Source organism: Opisthocomus hoazin, chromosome 15, assembly GCF_030867145.1.
Source record: "Opisthocomus hoazin isolate bOpiHoa1 chromosome 15, bOpiHoa1.hap1, whole genome shotgun sequence".
Classification (NCBI taxonomy): Eukaryota; Metazoa; Chordata; class Aves; order Opisthocomiformes; family Opisthocomidae; genus Opisthocomus; species Opisthocomus hoazin.
In genome coordinates, this window is record NC_134428.1 from 26,259,171 (window position 1) to 26,275,390 (window position 16,220).

The 16,220-nt window shown below is 55.9% G+C and overlaps 1 long non-coding RNA gene across 1 annotated transcript in view; it reads right to left on the reverse strand.

Moving 5' to 3' along the window:
• Positions 1-11,704, reverse strand: part of LOC142363252 (uncharacterized) — a 32,456-nt gene extending 20,752 nt beyond the window's left edge. The window contains exon 1 of the long non-coding RNA XR_012765622.1: positions 11,644-11,704. This is a non-coding gene — a long non-coding RNA (uncharacterized LOC142363252). The remainder of the gene's footprint in view (positions 1-11,643) is intronic.
• Between the last annotated feature and the right edge of the window lie 4,516 nt (positions 11,705-16,220).

The window sequence follows — 16,220 nt, forward strand, 5'->3', positions numbered from 1 at the left end:
GACCAGCATTAAGGCTCCATGCAATGTCTCCATCACAGAGCGTCTGGCATTTATTCTAAGCAGCTCTCAGTCTTGAGCAGAATTGTTTTTTCACATCAGAAATCCAGCTACTTTTCCGTAAGAAATGTTCCTTAATGAAAGGAAAGACAGACTGAGTGCACGGATGTAAAAATCATTATAGCGTAGCTCTGTGCTCTATACAGCTGCTGCCTTTTAAAGCCTGCTTGTATGAACACACATGCACACGTGGAGATGCACACTAGCATCTCTGAATTAAGGTTACGCTCTGAAACGGGGCATAAATTCCAGCTGCCTTTGGGGAGCAGGAAGGTTACTTCTTATGTTTCTCGAATTTTCTCTCTCGTTCTGCCTATTTCTCCTCATATGCTTTTACAGAGGTGTCCGAACGTCAGCCCTGTGCCTCCTCTGTGGGCTCTGTCACCCGTGGCCATGGCTGCGCCGTGCTGCGGGTTTGCAGGGTGGCTTGCCCCAATGCAGGGCAGAATCGTCCCTGCCCAGCGCGGCTGGTTGGAGCGGGGAACAGTGAGGCACAGCAGCAGGGCGACGAGGCAGGCACAAGGCCAGCACGCTGCCCCAACAGAGCTCAGAGCTGGCCAGGAGCAGTCATCCGGCCATGCCCCCAAGTGCCCGGAGGCCCCTGGAGAGAGGGGACATTGCCAGAGCAGGCAGCCTTGCCTGGGGAGAGCCAGGCAGCCTGTCCCTTGGCGCTGCCTTGAAGCTCCCACATCCCTCCGCACCTTGTCCGGAGGGGATCTGACCAGCAGGCTCTGCCCTTCATCCCACGGCCCACAGCAGCAGACCCCAAAGCTGAGCCCCTGCCTCTGCCCAATACCTGCCAGCAAGGGACCCTGTGGGTGCAAAGCAACACAGCCCCTGCCCGGACTCCTCAGCCGCAGGGCGGGGGCAGAAGCCCCTGCCTCTTTGCTGGGAGCGGACTGGGGCAAGGAGGTGCACTCCCGGGGTGGAGGTCTGGTCTCTGCACTCCCGCTGTGCAAGGGGGATGCTGCCTTGTAGCCTATTCCAATTCAGCAGTGTGTTCTGACCTTGATGATGTTGGTTTAACCAGGATATGAAATGCAAATATAGCCTAAGCTCAACAATTCTGGCACCCAGCAGAGAGATTGAAGGGTGGAATGCTTCCCAGAAGGGTCAGGAAGAGTAGGAAAAATTATATAGAGCAAATAAACAGAATAAAAGGCTTCTCTATTATCCTGGTGCACAGGGCTGCAGCTCCAGGGGACTGCAGGAGATTGTGCTGCTCTGAGGCTTATCCTCAGGGACAAGCTGCTGATCACGAAACAGAGCAAGGGCTAAGGGCAAGGAGACAAGTTGTTTTTAAATAGCTGCAAGCCAGGAGGGAGTCACCCTCATTCCGCTGCTTGGCTGATGCTGCATCACCCATCACTCCACCCCGCAGCCCGGGCAGTCACCCCAGCTATTTCCCTGGGACCCGAGGCCAGGCCTTAGGAGAGGGTTTAGTGTGCCACCAGCGAAGGGGACTGGTCTGCTGGCTCGTAGCTGAGCAGACACCCTGCAGAGGAGGGCAGCCTCCATCAAACCAGCCTCCTAGGAAGCTGAATACACATGAGCTACTGCTGCAAGCTTTGGATGCCATGAAACATGTGAAAACTTTGAATTTAACAGGTGCAAATGCCCATTTTCAAATCCAGGTGGGATTTTCACATTATCAGCAATTTTAAGCAAACCCATTCCAAATGCTAATCCTTCCTCTGCCCATCCCGAGGAGGACAGCTTGCTCCCCGGCTGGGAGGGTCTGAGCCCTGCTTGTTTGGGCTCCGTGGGGACAGAGGGACCGGTGCTGCTGGCTCCAAGACAGATCTGAGACACCGGACCGTGCAAGCTGGCTTTGCCCATGGGCTGGCAGGGAGCCCAGGGCCGGCGCTTGTGAAGGGCGATGTCAGCCAGGGTGAGGCTGTCTCCCTTCTCCTTACGCCGTTAAGGAGCTGATGTCCTTGTCTGCGGTGGAAGTAACTTGTAGATCAGATTCAGCTCAGACTCAAAGTTCTCACCTCAAGGGAATGCAGGGATTTCTCCAAGGGTGATGTCTACATCACTGCAGGAGGATCTCATTGGCTGCTCTGCCACGTGGCACGCTTGAGTGTGCAAAGCTGGACGGTGTTGCAAGCAGCTCTGCCAGCCCTTGGAGCAACCCAGAGCGTGCACAGTTATGATACAGGGATGGACGCTGCACAAGGGCGCAGTGAGGGCTGGAGCAAAGGCTGTGTATGTGCAAGCAGCAGCTGGCACACCTGCCTTTGGCCAGGGCTGGAGGTTACCACAGCCTTCGCACCCTCAATGTCCCACCAGCGCACACCTCGGAAAGATCCGCAGGCAGCAGCCGAAGGGACCCAGCCCTACAGCATCCTCACGCCCACCCAGCCCGTCACAGCTGACGCTGTGACTCCTCGCAGGGCAAGCACAGAGGGAGGCATGTCTGGATTCAGACAAGACTGAGCCGACACGAGATCCCCGTGAGGGGCACACCGAGGGGTACCGCGGGCAGGGGGCAGAGCCGAACGCCAGGCAGAGACAAAGCCGCGGGCCGGTGGTCCTGGATGCCACAGGGCAGCCCCGTGGTGCACTGGCCAGAGCAGCCCAGCAGTGGCTGGAGGTTCAAGCTGAGAGGAGCACCCCCATTTAGCCCTCTGCAGTGCCATCACGACTTTATTAAAAATTTAAAACACAAATTACAACATTCACGGGGGAAGAATCGCTTTCCTACCAATTACAGTTAATAGGGTAAAATTAATGTACCAATTAATATGGCTGCTTCTAAAACTCAGTTGAATATGTTAAATACTGTTCCTGCCTCTGTAAATGCAGCAAAATATAGTGATGATCAGGACGGGAGCTAATAAAGTTTTGCTTCTCTGTACTTAAACTATTTGGCATCTCTAACTTAAGGCACAGGAAAAAGGAGATTATTTAACATTTTAAGGTTTGTAAGACCCATAAATCATTTCATACATGCCATATTTGTTGAAAAGGATAGAATACATTCAATTTTACAGTATATTAAACTTCATCTAATTTGAACGTAAGAACAGACCAGCAAAATAAATGACCAATTTCTGAAGCAGAAATTACCATTTGGCTGCTGCCATTATGAAGCTGCTGGTATTTTATCATGTTCTTAACATAATATTGCTTGTCTATTGATGCATAGTTATAGTGCTAGTCCAAATTGGAAGGCGGTGAAAGAGGACAGTGCAGAGGTTTTTTTTAATAGGCATCATTTGTCAGATGTTATTTCAGAGGTCTTTGCACTGATGATAATATGCAGATTAAAGCAGAAGTAAATAGGAAAAGAAAAAAAAAAGGAGAGAGAAAGAAAGGCAGAAAGGGAATGAGAATTTCAGCACATTCTGGCTGCAGCAGACAGGCAGGTGGACTGGGCCCCAGTGGGTACAGATAACAGTAATTAATCTGGGTTGAAGGGTTTCTTCTGAAACCCCGCGGTGTTTGACAAAAGCAGGCATCCTCCTCTGAATCGCAATGCTGCTGCGGGCCCGCAGGGACAAAGAGCAGGAGTGCTCGGTCCCGGGACAGGACCCAGGGACGCCACCAGCCCCTGTCCCGTGTCATCCCCCTCCCCGCCCCACGCTCCCCCCTGCAGCAGTCACAAATCTGAGCACAAATAAAAATTATGTTTAGTTTGCAAAACAGGAGGAAGGTATCTCCATCCTCCAGAGTTCATTGTTCTGCTAGACTTGGTATTATAGTGGCAATATATTACAGAGAAGAAAAATCAGCTGGCTGCGCTGCCTCCAGAATGACAATGGAAAGCCACAAAACATGATGGAGGTGCGGCTGGCCGGAGGAGAGCTCTGCCGGGGTGCTGCGAGGCACCCAGCGTGGCCAGGAAGGGTGCTCGCAGGGCACGGCGTCCCATGGGGCACAGGCCTCTGCCTTAGTCCTTCCTGCTGCTCCTCACCACCTCAAGCTCTCCAGACAGCAGCTCCTCTGCCAGGGCGGCACTGTCCCAGGGCGGCACTGCCAGCACAGGGATCAGCCGTGCCCACACGCTGTGGCCCCGGAGGAAGCCCGCACACCTCTGGCCCCTGCACCAGCGAAGCCCCGAGGGCATGGCTGCAGAGCTGAAAATACCCTCCTACCAAAAAACCCAAACAACAATGGCACGATGCCTCACTTGTACTGAGGATAATCATGCTCTCCCCCAGAACCCTGAACTTCCCCCGGTGATGGGTTTCTGCTGCCAGCAGGCTGCCAGGAGCGGGTGCACGGCCGAGGGGACGTGCGTGGGCAGCAGCACCGCCGCCATGCAGCCCATGTGGGTGCTCTGCACCAACATCCTCGTAAGAGCACCTCAGAGCCTGTGTCTGCTTAAACCAAATGAATTGCTCAGATATTAGAGCTGAAATTGTGTTCCATAACTGCAAATCTGAGCAGGGATATATTGTGCTATAACATAGACTTCAATTACTTTCCAACCTTCAGTGTGATGATGTGACATTACGCTCCACTGTCAGAGTTTGCCAGCATGCTTTTACTTTTATTTCTCCTGTTAAATATGGTCTTTGTTGCGCTTCATTGATCTCTGAACATATTCTGCTGTTTACAACTTTGATAATCTTTGTGTAATCTTCAGGGGTAATTGAATTCCGACAAACATAGCTGAATTTTAAACACCATACAGATTTAAGTACATTGAAAAGCCATGACATGAAAGTCAAACCTGGAGACAAGGAGAAGCACTTGCTCTCAGCTCCGTTCCTGAAAATCGGGAGCTGAGCCAGGCCCAGAGCCTGGGGATGTCACGAGCAAGTTCGGAGACATGGCTGGGGATGTGACCAGACCTATCCTAGAGTTTAATCCCACGTAGTAAGTATCATGTCATTTGATGATTTTTGAATACAGAAGCCCAAAACACTTCTGCATTTGCGCAAAATCCCAGGGAATTCCACTGGGTCTCACTCTCTGCTAGGACAGGATACAGTCAGCAGCTATCAATCTTCGTTTAAACACCTAGGGAATTGCCCTTGTACAGATAAATTGTTGTTTTATGGGCATATTTTCTGAATTAGTCAAGGGGGCAAATGTTCCGGTTGGATTTTGATGTAGAAGTTTTTTTGCAGAGCCCTAGGGGCACATGCACAGTGCTTTCATAATCATTATCATTATTTATTATTTGCCAACACCAGGAACGTGCCCAGCACAGCACAGGCAGAGCATAATGTTGCTCCGGGGCAGGCACCATGCTCCCAGTGCCAGCAGACCACAGGCACTGACCAAACCTTCCCCCTGCCGAGCCACAAGCGCCACATCCCCCTGCACCCTGAGCCCAGGCAGCACGCTCGTCCCTCCCTCCTCTCTCCGCTAACCCCTGAGCCGCTGCCGTTAGTTATAGCCTCCCCTTCGGTGGCTGGAAAAACAGATGTCTTGCTTGAGGACATCAGATTTTTGATGCATTTCCTACAAACTTTAATTTCCCAAACCATGCTTGCTCAGGATGTAGGGGGACTGCTCAAGTACACTATAAATTAGTATGCTAGCAGAGCTGCTCCTGGAAGGGGGATAAGCTCAGCCAGACAAGAAGCAGCCTCCAGAAATCTCAGTGCTGGAAGGGAAAACTTGCTGGTCTCCCGCTATTTGTGCTGGAGCTCCGTCTCTCTGGTTTATTGCAGTAGCAGCACACAGCAGCCTCCGTGCAGCAAAGATTTCCTGCCGAAGGGTCTGAGATGCACGGAAGGGTCCCCACGCAATCGAAAAAAAAGGAATTAAAGGGTTGTCTGGCTAGAGAAAAGGGATATTGAATCTAATCTGAGCTGGTGTAATTTGGAAATCCAATTGCACTTGTCCATCAGCAAAGGCAGCAACTAGCAAGGGGAGCCAGGAGGCTGCAGGCGATCCGAGCCCACAGCACCAGGGCAGGGGAGGGAGGGGGCTCAGCCCCACGGTACCCCTGCCCATGCCAGGCAGGAGGAGCCCCAGGATGGCACAAAGCCTCTTTGCCCTGCCACACACCAAAGCCCTTTCCCCAGAGGGGCTTTACACAGACTGGCACTGGACACGGAGCCACGCACAGGACAAGCATTGCCACGAGTCGGAGAGGAGAAGCAGGAGGGGGAAAGCAGCTTAGCACAAGCCCTGCCCGCTCACCGCAGCGGGCAGCACCGGGGGATGCAGGGAGGGAAACGCGGGCAGCCCCTGCACTGCTCATCCCAGCCAGGTCTGCTGGGCCCCACGCGTGCACCCCATCCCCCAGGGCAAAGCTCAGCTTTCCCTGCACTTCCTTCCTCGGAGGTTTGCCAGGAGAGACACCGATTACAGACGACTTAGATGTCTCTGCTAGGATTCTTCACTTGGGCTCAGATACCTCCTCGTATTTCACTTGCCCCGAGTCACTGCATTGATATTTTACCAGAAGTCAGGCAGAGTTTTTCAAGGTGCTTGATGGACTCCAGTGATCCAACCAAGGCTTGAGTCTTCTGCCACATGGCTCCGGATCAGCCCTTTGCTGAAAGGCCCCTGCAAGCCACTTCCAGCCTTTTCCTACCCCGTTTCCCCCAGGGCAGGAGGCTCAGACGGCCCATCGGTATTTCAGATGCCAAATGCAAGTTACTTTGCACCCAGGCTTTGGTACCAATGAAACAATCAAAGCCTGATTGCAAAGCCCACGATGTGGGCTGTTCCCTAGGCTGCAAGGTAGCACGCAGCCCACGCTCAGGGAGCAGGTCACGAGGCCCCTCGCCAAGGAAGGTGCCAGCCCAGCAGCTCTACCTCTCACCAGTCTGCAGGGAACACAAGGCAGGCGAGCAGGAAGGACGCGCATGAAGGTGCAGCAGGCTCGCAGAGCAGCCCCTGGTCCCCTCACAGGCAAGAAAATGAGGGCAGAGAAATAATGAGCCAGAGTCTTAAGCTCAGGCTTGTCTCCTGCAGGACGGGGGGACTCCAAAAGACCCCCAGGGCTGGCCCGGTCCTGATGGGGAGGTGGGAACAGGCTCCAGAGCAGCACGGTCTGGCCATCACCTTCACCGCTGGCTCTGTAGGTCCTCCAGCAGCACGGTGCTGAGCATCCCACCAGCAGGAGAGCTGGAACAGAGCCACTCACAGCCATTATCCCCCCACACGTGCTTTATTTCCCGAATTAAAGACCAGAATTATAATGAGACTTGACGTTAAATTCCATAAGAAGTCAAGCTAATCAGTGACCAAACCTGTAATTGATTCTTTTGCTAGTTCAATACTTAATGCTACATGTTAAGCAATAGGATTTTACAATTTGCTAGCACTTCAGTTACAGAGAATTAAGCAATAAAAATCCATTCTGAGCACAAACAGCAGGAATCTGGTTTTGGAGCCACATCTGCTAATAAGTGAACAAGCCAATAAAGTGGCTCAACACTTGCATCAATATCTTGTTTTTCAAAATATCCATCCCTCTGGGATTTGTGAAGCCTCTTTAACACTCGCAGATGGGGTTCGAAACCCCCCCAGGAGGTAATGCTGAGGCAGGGAATGCCACAGACGAGGTCCAGGAGGCAACAGCAAGGCGCCAGGCCTGGGGGGCTGGAGAGCCTGCAGCCCACCCCACAGCGAGGGGAGCACCCTGCTCCCCCACAGCGGTGGGGCCCAGGGGACCCTGGGGTGCTGAGCCCAGGGGGGAGCTGGCCCCGCAGTGCTCGTCTGGACGTGGAGCTGGGGACCGGGCCACTCCCTGGGTGCAGACGTGCAGTGGCAGTGGGAGCAGGACATGCATCCAGCCCCCCTTTCCGAGGCACAGAAGCCACCTCTCCTGGCCACCCCTGCACAGGCAGCAGCACTGAGGGGACACTGTGGCTTACAAAAACGCTGCTTTTTAGAAAAAGTAGTTTGTTTTTAAATTTCCTGCAATATTTGCTTGATTTTATTCAAGGTGAAATTCAGAACAAGGAAACACAACTTCCACAGCCATTTTCCACAGGCAGCTATCATAACTCAATCAAAAACTGTTTTTTCTAAATGCAAAATTGCCTCATTTTTCTTTGCGTACTGTTCTCAAAGATCCTTTCTTCCATTGGTCTTTCACAGGTTTTCAGCTCAAGTCAAATCTTTGTCTCAGAGCAGCAAGGTGCTGCTGCCAAGTGATTAACCCACAGCAGTGACCCAAGAGCCATCAGCAGCAGATCTCACATGTCCCCAGGAACGGAGCACAGTCCATTCCTTCCCCACCTCATGTGCTGACCCCCAGCAGAAAAAGCCCTTTCGTGCCATCACTTGCTGCTTCCAGGGCATCGCTACCAGCAAGAGACAGCACGCAGCACTTCCACCATCTACTCTTTACAAAATGACAGCATTTTGTAGGTCTCTAAAAGGCTTACTTCTCCTCCGGGAGGAATGTTTAACAGGGCTTTTCACTGCTCGATGGGATGCGGCAGAGCCTGCTGCGGAGGTGCTGTGCTCCCCTGTGCCACCACAGCCCCAGTTTGCTCCCTGGGCTCTGGCAGGGGTCAGGGGAAGGGGTGCCGGGCAGGGATCCTCTGCACAGGAGCCACACTCCCCTTGGCTCCCATCCCCCTGCCACCACACCGTCCCAGCTGCGGCAGGCGAGGTGTCCCCAGCAGCCCCGGTCCCACCGCCCTGGGCCTTGGCAGGGTGCAGCAGGTGCACCGCGCTCCTCAACAGATTTTACTTCCAAAACCGTCTCCACTGGGCCCCATGCAGCGTGGCAGGAGAGACACGCTTCAGAAATACAATTATTATTGTAAGGGGAACGCCCGCGCTCCCGGTCTCCACGGGGGTTAGGCATCCTGCTGCGATGATTCAGGGAATCTGTCGAGGCACATTTTATGAATTCCACTGAAGCTGTGGAATTGCTGCATTAGGCGAATACCTCAACGGTTGTCAAGTCAGCCACGTGCTGTCAGAGCTGCTTTACATTGCCCAGACCAGAGACAGCAGATGCTCATAAATAGCAGTCATTTTCTCCACTGCTTTCAGCAGTAACCCTGCACTGCCTGTGCATCTCCCCCAAAGCCTACAGCAACACACGCTGCAGACCCAGATCCGTTTTCCTGGGCTCTCTTTGGGGGCACTTGTCAAATGGTTGCAGAGATTTCTAATGCCACTCCTGAGTGGCATTAGAAACACCCAGCGCCTGGACGCTGCCTGGCCAGCAGACCCTTCCCGACGCAGAGCCAAGCCAGCCTGCACATCATGCACAAAACTGCTCTTTGAGGAACAAAATGCCGAGCAAGGAGAGTCTGATCAAGACCAAATCTGCCCCAAGCTCCGGTCACACGGCTCTACAAAGCCTTCCCACAACAGCTCTAAGCCAGGCACACTGTGCTGTAGGTTTGAAATGCCAAAACACAGCAAGGAAACGGATCTATAGCCCTAGAAAAACCTTCTGAATTAAAACTTTAAGTAATAGTAAATCTAAGTTTTAATAATGCAGATTAACACTGCTGAGAGATGTGGCAGAGCAAATCAAATTTTGCCGAGTTGGAGGAAATCAAGTAATAAAATCCTATCAATGAGGCACCAGCAGAGTGTTGGGGGGGCTGCTGCAGCAGAGCCCGGAGGCGGGCGAACAAGCGTGGGGCAATGGCACAGCAGCCAGCAGAGTCCCAAGCAGCCACTGTCACTGCTCTCAGAGAGACTGCAGGCAGCACTGTCTGGTCCTGGAGATTATATCTTCAGAACATACCTGGTTAATGAATTTATGTCTGACAGCTTCAAGCATTAGACAATTTGTACAATACGAGAATGTGTCTGAACACTTGTCACTAAAGACTTGTAAAGGAGTGCTGTGACCACGCACCAGGCATGCCCCACATTATTAGAGGCACATCCATCACATTCTGCAGGCACGTTATGCAAATAGCTGAAGTACGCAGGCGATGTGCTGCTGCCGCCACAGCCAGCACGGTGAGGACGCCTGCTCCCAACGCTCCACGTGCATCCCTTCACAGCCCTGGTCCAGTAGCTGGTGGGTGACTGGAGAGGCAGAAAACTACAATTTTGGTTAAAAGTCTTCCACTGTCTCCCAGGGAAGCAGAGGAAGCAACTGGAAATACAGGTGCCCACAGAGATGGGAGGAAGGCAATAGCTGTCTATGCAAGGCCAGGAGCTCTCAGAAGCAGACAAAAGGTACAGAACACCAGAACATAATCTGACAGGGTCAAGACAGAGGAGGCTACAGACTTTTGGTGACAAAATAAATTCAAAAAAAAAGCAGATCCTATTTCTAGGGGGATAACAAATATGCCAATTCACATGTACCTCTTCCACATATATTCAGCAGATGTGTTAGTTCTGCACTCAGAACCCTTGTGCCCATTTGTCTCACACAGGTAAGTGCTCTCAACCAGTGACTAGCTGAGGATGTTACAACAATGGGACTATAACAATTCTCGGTGTCCCACGCTTGGAAAAAAAATCACATCCTGAAACCTGGGAAGAGGCAGAAGGAAAAAGTGTCCAGCCCATTGCTCGCTTCTGTTCAGGCTTGGAGCTGGGGGGACTACAAGGGAATAAATGAAGACCTTGGTATTTTGAAAGGCTGAAGAGAAAAGCTACCCACAGGGGAGTGAAAGACTCCTCTGGGGAGGGACTGCAGCCTTGAGGAAAAACAACAGGAGGGCTCACAGGGGGACCCATAAAGATTTCACAGGCAAGGATAAGTCCAGCTGGCATGGAGCAATGGGAAACAGGCTTTGTCAAACAATCCCCACCTCCTCCTCCTCCAAGTTGGGCTAAGGCAATTACAGTGATGTAACAGGCTTCTGTGAGGTGTTTGTCACTGTATGACATGCCATTCTGCGTGAAATATCGTCCTCCACAATAGAGCCCCTGCTAAATGGATTAAGCAGCAGCTGAAGCGTCTGTCAACAAGGAATCCCCACCAAGGAGTTCCCTCGTGGGGATGAGCACAGGTCAGACACTGCTCAGCCGTGTCACCAACACGGACACTCCAGGCAGCCCTGCCGCACAGGACCTGGGCAAGGGGAGCCAGGCACAGGACCAGCTGCCTCCCATACAGCACTGACCTTGCAAAGCACTCGAGATATCCTGACAAGCAACGCGGCATAAGGTCCCAGCATGAGGTGGCGGCCAAATGGGCTGATGTGCAGAGGCACCAGTTAGGAGCATGGAGGAGGACTCCTCCACGCAGCTTTGTGGAGACACAGCAGGAATATCATATCTGTTCCCCTACCACACTGCGATGGGGTGTGAAAGTTGTGAAGCGGGAACAAGAGCCACAAAACACAGCTGAAAGGCTCAGGAAAACACCTGCTATTGAATTGCAAAGCCCGGACCAGATCAGCAGAGAGAAGCGAGTAACAGCAGTGGCCCTGGCAGTCAGCTCATGACCTTGGGTCCATTCTGGGGGACATCCAGAGATGCACAACTGCTCCACCACCACCCTTCCCTGCCCAGGCTGGCAGCAGGAGCAGAACCCCTGCCGTGGTTTGCCTCAGCTTGCAACAGAGAACCACGCCATTGCCCTCTCACTCCTTCCCCCCCCCGGTGGGACAGGGAGGAAAATCAGAAGGAAAAAGGCAACAACTCATGGGTTGGGATGAGAATAGTTTAACAGAACGGCAAAGGGAGAAGAAAACAACAACCCATAACGGTCATAACACGCAGTGCGCTCACCTCCCGACGCCCAGCTGGCTCCTCGGTAGCACAGGCCTCCCCCCAGCCAGCTCCGCTTAAATACTGGGCAGGCATCACATGGTACAGACTGTCCCCTCTGATTGGCTGTTCGGTCAGGCCAGCCAGCTCCCACTTAAGTACTGGGCAGGCATCATATGGTACAGACTGTCCCTCTGATTGGCTGTTGGCTCAGCCCAGCCAGCTGCCTGGGAGAGTTGACCCGATCTGGGCCGAGACCGGGATCCGCAGGCGCTGCCTCCCTGCGCGGGCCAGCCGGGAGCAGAGGGCTGCCAGCCCCCCGCGCCCCTCTCCCGGCGGGAGCCTTGGAGCAGTGCAGCTCCGGCCCCGCAGCTCCGAGCCCCCCCGCGCCCCTCTCTCGGCGGGAGCCTCGGAGCAGCGCAGCTCCGGCCCCGCAGCTCCCGCAGCTCCGGCCCTGCAGGCGGTGTCTGGGCTGAGCTGCTGCCCCAGAGCATTCCGCGCCCCTCCGGGGACACTGCCCCCACACCACCAGACACCTTCTCCGTCGGGTTTCTGCTGCAGCCCAGAGTCTTCACCCATGAAACCGTATGAGCCTGGCTGCCCTCAGGTTCTCCGCAGTTCACATCTCCCACAGAACACACAGCGCAGCTCGCGGGCATCTCTCTGATGGCCAGCAAGAAAGGCAGTCTCAAGATGTGGATCTCTGCTGACTCACTGGGATGCCGTCCCCCACTTTCAGAGCAGCCTCAGCACCAAGACCAGAAGCTGGCTTGCTACAGTGGGCGCTCCGACAAGGGTCCTCTCCTGCACCTAACACCGGGCCTGGTTGCACGCCTTTGTGTCTGAAGGACACGATGGGGCTGATAGCTCCCTGCAGAAACCCAGCTCCCCTGCCCCCACTCACACGCTGGGGTTGTCCCCGCCAGCCCATGCAGGCGCTGATGCTCTGTCAAAGTCTACGCCTGGCCCACGGGAACGCTGCGCTGTCTGTGAGAACCAGACAGGACCTGCAGAAAGGGGACAAGCAACTCTGCTTACGTGGGGCTGGCTGGTGGAGTCCTGCTCCTTTTAGAGACCCCCTGGGACTTGTACCATGAGCCACAGGTGACACCGCAGACGTCGCACTCATCACGCACTTGGCCCCAGATGGCTGCAGGAACGGCTGATCCCACAGCCCAGTGCCCTTGCTGACAGCTCACACCAGCGTCCCCCTGGCTCCCCGCGCGGCTCTTCCTCCTGTTGTGCCTGCAGAAACCGGCGCTGCAGGCAGACACCCATCCGAACACGGGCTGTGCACCTGCCGGGAGCCCCAGCAGCTGCCCTCGTTTGCCCACCTTCTCCAGAGGATTTAAAACAGACTCATGTCTTTTAAAACTACCAAAACATAATCTCTAACCGGGTGTGTTGCAGAGCAAGAGGAGGAAGGAGCCAGGGCCCTGTGCAGGCACCCCTGAGCACCCAGGGCCCAGGCTCAGGAGTGCTGTCAGGAAGCTCTACGGCACGTCTGGCTGGGCAATGCACTGCTTCACAGCAGGGTGCTCTCCACTGGCACCTCTGTGCCACCAACCCGACAGCCCTCTCACTGCCTGGGGCAGAGCAGAGCCCAGGAGGAGCCCCCCCCCCCGAGCGCCCCGGCCCCGCGCAGCGAGCACACAGCCCCGGCTGCCCCTCGCCCCGTCCCGCTGCGGGCGCCGGCAGTCGCACACCCACGGCCGCAGAGCCCTTGGCACACTGCAGCCTCTCCGGGGTCAGGGGACAGCACCGAGCGCTGCCGGCCCCTGCCCAGAGCTCCTGGGGAGAAGCCGCCTTCGCCCACTGCCCCGCAGGACCCGGCTGCGGGCGGGCATGGGGCAGACGAGGCGCGTCCCGCCGTGGGGCCCTGCGGGTGTCGGGAGCAGCTCCTCTCTGCGGGCGCGTCTGCACCCCGACCCACGCACACCGCAGCCCCGGCGCGGTGGGAGCGCTTCGGCAGCCGCGCCCCGGCCTCCCGGGGACAGGGAGACCCTCGCCCCTCCGGCTGCTCCTCGGCTGGCGCCAGCGATCCAGCATCATCTGATCTTCCGGGAGACTGGTAGAGAGAGGATGCTGGTGTCATTATCAAGTTAATTAGAAAAACTCAAATGGAGCTTTAAACATTTTTATAATACATTTGGGCCTTTTTGGCAGGATTATTGCATCTTTTGGGTTTCCATTTCCCATTAAAGCATTCTCAGTAGTGCATATATAAAAGCCAAGTGATCCTGGCTCTCTGCTGCTTTTTTTCCTTTTTTCAAAAGACATCTTTTTTCACATAAGATTTATTAAATATTGTAATCAGTTAAATTCTGGCAGCTTAAACATTTTCTTTAATAGCCTTGTTAAATGTGGATTAGATTTAAAATCCCTGCCTCTGAACTCTCGAGCACCAGTATTTACACGCAATGCTAAAAAAATGAAAAACCTCACCCGGCGGTGGCGGCTCCCCCGCCGCCGGAGGAGGGAGCGGCCGCTCCGTGCCAGGGCAGCGGAGCTTCGCAGCCCGGCCCCCGCCCGCAGCGCCGGGAGCAGCGCCGGGAGCAGCCCCGGGAGCAGCCCCGGCCCCGCCCGCAGGCCGGGAGCCCGCGCAGGCCGTTCCGCACCCGGCGGGCCAGGCCCCGGCGGGCCAGGCCCCAGCGGCACAGCGGCCCCGGGCAGGCCCCGGGCAGGCCCCGCAGCCCCTGGGCAGGCCCCGTAGGCCCCGCAGGCCGCGCCCCCTCGCAGGCCGCGCCCAGGCGGAGGGGCGGCTGCGGCGGGCCCGGGCCGAGCCGGAGCGGGCTGCCGGGCCCGGGGCCCCTGCGGAGGGCGTCTGTGAGGCTTCTGCTGTGTGCGGCCCATGCGCGCCCGCATCGCCGTGACGGGGTCTTGGCCGCGCTTGCAGGGAGCGCCGCACCGAGACCTGACCCGGTATCGCTTGGACCCCGGGGAGCCCCGGTGCCGCCAGGAGCAGCTGAAGCCGAGGGGACGTTCCCTCTCCCGGCTCCTCTGTGCTTTCCCCCGAGCAGCAGCTCCGTGTTGTCCCCAGGCTCGGACAGCCATGTCTGCGCGGGCACGCGGGAGCCCCCGACCCCGGCCCGGCGCTGCCCCGGCCGCGCCCCGGCAGCCTCACGCGGTGCCGTCCCCATGGCTCCCCGCTCCCTGCCAGAAACCGCCTCCGCCGCCCCGGGCAGCTGCCTGCCAGCCACAGGGGTTCTGCTGGACGCAAGCAGGCCTGAGCGCTCAGAGCAAAGCCCCGCACCGGAGACTGCTCCTGACCCGCGGGTTCCGCTGGCTTCTCACACCGCGGTGGGCACGGTGCTCCCCACCGCTGCTGCCCCGCACCGAACGCGCCGGCAATGCTCGCCCCAACGCTGCCACTTGGTTAACTGGTGCGGCAAGGCAGCCAGCGCTGCCTGTCCCTGCCTGCCCTGCGTGTCCCTGCCTGCACTGCCCTGCTCTGCCCTGCCTGTCCCTGCCTGTCCTGCCTGCACTGCCCTGCCCTGTCTGCACTGCCTGTCCCTGCCCGTCCCTGCCTGCACTGCCCTGCCCCAAGGCTTCCCGGGAAGGCCGCGGACCAGCTGCAGCAGAAGGCAGCAGCATCCATTTCTCTTGTCACTATGTGTTAGCAGCAGAGGTGTCAAGGCTCTGCGGTTGGTCCTGTTTGTTAACAAACATGTTAATGAGTTGGAAAGGGCATGAAGGGTGAGCAGTGATGTACCAAACGTGCCAAAGACACCAATACAGGCGAGCAGGGGCAGAGCAGCCCCTCAGGGGCAGCCGTACCAGCCACAGGGACGGGCACACCCGGGCATCGCCAATGCCAAGACATGAACAGGGGTGGGCGGACTGCCGCTCACACCCCACAAGGGCCTCAAGAAACTGGCCTGGCTTCTGGAGGGGGGCCGGGGTGCGGGGCAGCACGCCCCGTGGAGTCTTCTGCGCCCACCATGGCACCAGCATGGGCAGGGCGGGGAGAGCCCCCGCATGGGGGTCTGCAGGGTGCATCCCAGCAGCACAGTACCCAGGAGTACAAAGCCTTTCGGGCCAGAAGGCAGGGGGGCTAAAAGCCCCGTCGGGGGGTCTGGAGGTCAGCGGGAGGGTCCGGAGGACTGGCAGAGGGTGCCCCGGGGTAAAGCTGCCAGGCTTGCAGGCAGCACCCTGAGCTCCGGGGGTGCCAAGTTACCACCACGCGTGTTACAGAGGGTGGTTCCCTGCGCAGCGCGCGAGTGCAGAGCTCACCTTCACACACTGCCCATGCGAGAGGGCGCAGGATCCCATCGCTGCGGCAACCTTGCCTGGGTGGAGCTGAAACTGCTCAGTTCCTGCTGTTGGAAGTATGGGTTTTGCTGAATGTTTCTGAGGAACAGAAGGTACCTTTGGGAACCTTAACTGGGTTTTAATGAAGCTTTTTTGCCATTGAATGTAAGTCAATTTTCTTGGAGTGATTACCCTATCTCTAGAGGGTATTGTAGGAATAGATGAGAACTAGAGAGGGACAGAATAATATCACGGACTGGAAAAATTCTTAAATAAGGAGAGACAGAAAAACAAGGTAGAAACAGAATGAATAAATAATAAATGGTCTTGAAGAGACTGTCTGGGAG